Genomic DNA, 6,000 nt, shown 5'->3' on the forward strand with positions numbered 1-6,000 from the left:
TAGGGGACACAGACCAAAGGTGGGAGACTAACTGGGAGGCTAGCCCGGTAGATCCCCCGGCAGGCGGGTGGAGACAGGGGTTTGGCCAGTGCGAGGGCCACTGAGGTGGAAGACCTGGAAGGAGTCTGCATGCTCTCTGCAGGTGGGGCCAACAACATGGCAGTGAGAACAGGTGACGACATCAGAGAGAGGATGGTCAAGGATAACTCTTGAATTTTTCGGCCTAAGCAACTCAGAGGCTAGAACTACCATTTACCAAGATGGAGAAGATGATGAAAAAGGCATACGTGGAGGAGAAAGATCTGTGCTCAAGGGGTTCTTTGGGAAAGATCAGAGTATTGATAGTTGTATATGACATTCTCCATTAATGTAATTAGAATTATTCTAATAAAAAGGTTTAGCAAGCACTCATCTGCTTTGCAAGGCAAGATACCCTACCCTTGTGTATAAACTATACTGTAATAGTCCCAGGCTAAGAAGTATCCTCAGCTCCCTTCCCCCCTTGAGGTTTGTGTGGTATGACATCTTACTGGCCCATTTCAAAGGGATTAAATGCCTCCCTCCCTTCCCATATCCCCAAGAGGCAGCTGTGTGGTTGCCAGTAGAGAAATAGCTCAGTTGCTCTTGCAGCACATTTTAAGGCAGAGGAGAAAAGCCTTCATTCTGGAATAGAAATCTCTCAGAGACAACTTGGCTCCAGGGCACCCCAAGAGAGTGGGGGACACTGGGATGTCCCAACAGGAGGCTTCCAGGCTTCCCCTGGAGATGTGAACACCCAGGAACACGGGCTGTGGGAAGAGGGCGATGAACTTAAAGTGTGTGTGGAGGGCGGGAGGCAGTGCAGGAATTCGTGCAGACTTTCCAAGACTTTCTACTGCTGCAAATGGCAGATGCCTAATTAAAGCGTTTGCAATTAGTTTGGCTTGTTCTGTGATTCCTTTCTGCAAACAAATATGATGGGAGAATATATTAGCTCTTGGCAATCTAGTTCTAAAAAAAACTTTTCCCCCCATCATTACTCCTTTGTCCTGCTCAGAAGAGAGCTGAAGCACTACGTACACAACCTTAAGTATCTGACTTATCTCCTTGTCCAAAACAGTATTTTTCCTTCCATTTCATAAAGGAATGCAACTACCCATTTGCCTTTAAAAGCAGGAAGATTTATTCTGAATTTAATACAAGTTCTTAATTTGGGTGTCTTATTTGTATTCAATGATGATAACAGTCTTCCTAATTCTTGCCATCCTTCTGATTCAACACACTTGGCTGGCGATGTTATCCACCTCCTCGAAATGCAAATGCTATACTTTTTTAATGATGGGAAAAGCAGTCACTAGACTTTGAAAGAACTTGAGGGGTGTATGTTTGTGTGTGTGTGTCTGTGTGTGTAAATAAAGAGTTGCACTTACTGCCACTTTATTATAACCACTTACTTAAAGGCACAGATCTTTTTTTTTCTTTTTCACTGCAGGGAAAAAAACGTGCTCAGGTCTCCTTCAAGTGGAGACGTGTGACCCATTTGGGACTGTTTCTTTCCTTTACTCATTCAACATTTACTTGAGTTTCTATACTGGTTCTTATGAAATTTTAACTTATTTAAACTTAGATGGTTTTATCCAATGAGAATACTCTGCAGGTAGCCTCTGAGATAATGATCTTAGGTGTCTGTTGAACATTAAATGCATTATGAGACTGTGGCCCATCTCTAAAGGGTAACAACTGCAAAACAGAACACTTAGGGAAGACTGCCATCAAACAGTGTAAATAAGAAAAATGAACTAGAATGCCTAACACAAAAAAGGTTTAAATTTGATGGTTATTCATTTCTGCTGTCAGATTAGGTTGCAAAGCACCTCGTTTAAGAAGGTCCTAAAACCAAAATAATAATAGAGTAGTGGTTACTCAGGAGTCAAATAAAACTTACCATATAAACAAGCATGGGTAAGCCAAATTCAAATAGTGCAATTATTTTTTAACAGATAGTTTAGGTTAATAGGTGGAGACACACAGTGTTGCCACTGTATTTAAGGTTAGGTTAATAATTAACTTTGATGCCTGGAGTAGTTTAATCAAAGCTTACTATAAAAACTGCTCCATGCAGACTAAACAGGGTATTAAAAAACCATACAAAATACTTGCAATCTTGACCTCTATAGTCGTTTGGAAAGGGTGTGAAAAATCAGATGTTCCATTCAGAAATATGTACCAGCATCTTTACTTTGGGGGGAAAAATCGTAATAAAGATTCATGTTATCTGGAACCAACAATCGTCTAGCTGTTATCAGAGTGGCAATCTGTGGACTTAATGCCCAAGAGGTATGTTGAAAGAAGACCAGACAATTATCAGGATTAGAGAAAGGCAAGGCAAAGGCACTCGACCTTCCTACCCGGAAAGACTTAAGAGTCAGCGCTGGGGGGCATTAAATAGCTTTCCTGAGACCTGCTGGCAGGACACTGCCACTGGCTTAAACGTCTTTTCAGATTGGAGGCAAAGAAAGTTGGGCATACATGTGAGAGAGTCTGTGACTGTATGTTTGTGTGTTCACACGCCTATGTTTTCAACCTTTCATGGATCACACTCAGCTGCTACTTGACTTCCATCCAGCCCAAGCAGACAGCGATCCCACGATACCACCGTGATCGTCTCTGGTCACCACATTCACTAAGCAGCCGCCTTTCTCCCAAGGACCGACGCGGACTGGCTGGAGGGGCTGCTCCTTGCAATACAGTCAGGGGGAGGCCCCTTGGAAGTGCTTGCCTTGGCTGCGAAAACAGCGGGGCCTCCCTGGCTCCACGCACACCTGACTCCCGGCTCTGCTCCTCCCTGAACACCCGCCGGCTGGAAAACGGCGAGCCGGGTGCAGGACACTGGAGATGCTGCGCTTGGAGCCAGCGATCCCCGGCCGGTCTCCACACGCATCCTCGCGCTAGCCGCTGTCCACAGTGGCCGGACCAGCTTCCGAGTCCTGCTGGGAAACTTCCCCTTCTCGCTCCTCCCCATGCCCACCCCTTGTTCGACTGCTTGAGAGACCAGTCCAGCACCGAGACCCCAATCAAGCTGACCATCGGCCGGGGTGCCAGCTCCGAAGGGTTGGCTGCTGGCTCCTGCCTCCTAGCCACATCCTGGGCGGTCTGTCCACCTCCCTGGGGGTTCGTTTTCCCGTGGGTTGCACGTGCTGAGCCCGAAATCGGTCGTGCCCCCACCATCCCTGGCCTTCAGAGAAACTTTCCAGAAGTGCCTGGTCGAGTCACACCGTGCAGGAAAAAAATAAAAAGAAGAGGGGGAGACGCTGGGCGGAGGGTGGTGGCGGCGAGGGAGCGGGAAAGACAGCGGAATCCTGTTTCCTTTCCCGATACCCACAAGACTGCTCCCTGGCTCCCCCTGTACCGTTTCGGTCGTGGAAGGAGGAAAAGGACTACGGGATCCTGCTATGCACCGTGTAATACGGTGGGGAGCCGAGAAAAAAAGCAGAGCATCTGGGAGAGGGGGGAGAGATACTTCCCATCCCAGCGGGGTCATGCAGAGTGGGTGGGCGCTGTCGGGCTGGGTTGGCAGCGGAGCGCCCCACTGCCAGCGAGGCAGCGCTCTAGACGCAGCAAGTAGTCCGGACAATCGAGAACCCCGGGCCCCTGCAGAGGTCTCGTCTGGTTAGCAAGTACTGAGCCTTTTCTAGCCAGGTCTTCCCACCCTTCCCCCTCCCGGGACACCTCCTTTCCAAAGAGGGCCCATGTAGTATTTGGAAGAGGGCGCAGCGGGCGCCAGCCCTTGGCACGGGGTTCTGTGCCCGAGGGGGACGCAGACGCCACAGATGCTGTCTTCGCCGCCCAGGAGGGAGCTGCGGCGGGGAATAGGACCCAGGGCGGGGAAGCCGCGCCACACCGGGAGGAGGCCACTCGTTCGAGCAAACAAAGCCCGGAACCTCTGGTGCCCAGCGGCCGCGGGAGCCGGGATGTCACCAAGTGGCAGGGTGCGCGGGTGCCAGGGCCATTACAAGTTTTCCGCACTCCACTGAGCCCAGCCCGGACCCCGCGCCGACAACAAAAGACTCTCTTTGCTCCCCACCTCCAATCTCCCCGTGTCTGTGGAACCCCTCCTCCCACCTCGAACCCAAACCTAGTGTCGAGCGAAAACAGCACTCTTGGACTCCTCCAGCCCTCGGGGGCAGAACCCCTTCCCCTGCCTTCGCACCAGGACAGGGCGCTTCCGAGAATCTCACCCTTTCTTGGCCTCTCTGCTGCCCGCTGGCCCGAAAGTGAGGACGAGCCCCCAGGGATACTGCACACACTTCCCAGGGCCAGGCAGCTATCCGCGCGGTTGGGGTCCCGGGCGGCGCCTGGCGTGTGCGCGACGCGAGTGGGGAAGCTCACAACGCGGAGCCCGGAGGTCTCCGGGGCGCAGGGCGGAGAGGAGCGGCGGACAGGGCTCGCGACTGCTCCCCCAGGGCCGGGCAACGCTCGGAAGACAGACACAAGACAAAATAAAACGCAAGCACCACAAAGCCGAGACAGGGTGTGCGGACCGCGGCCCCGGGACCCGCAGGAGGGAGCGGAACCGCCCGGGAGGTGGGGCGCACCAGGGCGCCCCAGCCGTACCTTTTCGGTGCATCGACGGGCAGGCGGCCGGGGCTCGGAGCGGACTGGTACAGCGTGTATCCCATTTAGTAATCCATTATCGAGGGGATCTCTCCGAGCCGCGAGCTGCGCTCTCTCCTTCGCAAGCCTTTGTCATTCCTACATGGGTGCTTGTCTCTGTGGGGGTACAGTCGCAGCGACTACTTTCTGGGATGCCAACGCGCCGTATTCATTTCCAATGACAGGCGGGGAAGGGGAGATGAAAAAAGAAAGAAAAAAAAACCAACAAGAAAGGAGGAAATGTTCAAGAAACTCTTCTCCAAATCCAAATTCCACTTGGATTCCACTCCGGCGAGTCCCTTCGGTGGTGTTTGCGCCGATTAACAAGTCATTTCAGGGTGGGGGGCGGGGTGGGGGCTGGGGCAGGGGTGCGCGCTCTAGCCCCGCTTCGCGGCCGGGAGCGCTACGCCGCGGGCGTGGCGGTGCTGGACGCCACCGCCGCTCCTAAGCGGGCATCGCGGGCGGGCGGCCCCGCGGAGAAGCGCTGCTGCTGCGTCCGGAGCGCCTGGGCAGCCGAGTGCGCGGGGAGCGGAGTTGGCTGCAGCCTCACCCCGTGCCGCTCACTACTCCTCTGTCACCCGAGAGGCCGCCGCTCCAGGGCGGAGCCAAGTCCCGGACTGGATTGCGCAAAGCGGACTCTCCTCCTGCAACCCCGCCTCCTTTGGCTGGCTTCTTCTCCGACCCGAAGGAGGGCTGCGGTCTCTGTGTGTGAACCGGAGCGAGCGAGGCGCAGAAAGGGAGAAACTATACGCGCTGTGGCCGCAGGTGGAGCCTTGGACCGACTGGTCAGCGCCGCTTCCTTCCACCACTATTGCCCGCCCGCGGCGCGTTCTGTGGAGGTCCCGGCGGGGGCGACACCTGAAGCCCAGCCCGTGCCTCCCCCCACCCCGGCATTTGCTCTTACTGGGGGTGGGGGGCGGAAATCTCGGACAGCATTGCCGAGCCCTGCCAAATCAAAAAAATAAATAAAAATAGACGTAGTGCAGGAGCGAGTTACAAGAAAGGATTTGTTCATCGATTTTTTTAAATGGAAAAGTTTTAAAGGATGAGGGTAAGTGAACGGCGAGCCTTTCTGATTACTATATCAAGGGGTAAATTCCAGAAGTGACGGACGCTCTGCGCACCCAGATGAGTTGGATAGAAACCGGTACACTTAAAAATACACTTCGACGATATGAACTCAGCTATTAGTTAACGTACATACAACACACGTTAATAAAGTATGTTAAGTAAACAAATTAACTATAGTGCAGGGAATGCTGGTAGCGACGATCTGCTTTTAAACTTAGAAACTGTGTACACTGTTCTTAGAAATAATTATGGAAACTTCAGGAATAACACACAATTCCAATGAGTATCCAACAACTT

At 52.7% G+C, this 6,000-nt stretch overlaps 1 protein-coding gene across 4 annotated transcripts in view; it reads right to left on the reverse strand.

Annotated features, from left to right (window-relative positions):
* SEMA6A (semaphorin 6A) overlaps positions 1-5,316 on the reverse strand; it is a 133,368-nt gene extending 128,052 nt beyond the window's left edge. For 2 of the 4 annotated variants that reach the window (XM_055431425.2, XM_055431422.2), the window contains exon 1: positions 4,594-5,315. The gene's annotated coding sequence lies outside the window, so the exon portion shown is untranslated. Of the gene's footprint in view, positions 1-4,593 lie in introns of all 4 variants that reach the window. The other 2 variants (XM_088838763.1, XM_055431423.2) reach the window with 2 other exon arrangements.
* Positions 5,317-6,000: the final 684 nt, after the last annotated feature.

The sequence above is a fragment of the Moschus berezovskii genome, chromosome 8 (assembly GCF_049115385.1).
Source record: "Moschus berezovskii isolate FMDL1 chromosome 8, NW_MosBer_1.0, whole genome shotgun sequence".
Taxonomy (NCBI): domain Eukaryota; kingdom Metazoa; phylum Chordata; class Mammalia; order Artiodactyla; family Moschidae; genus Moschus; species Moschus berezovskii.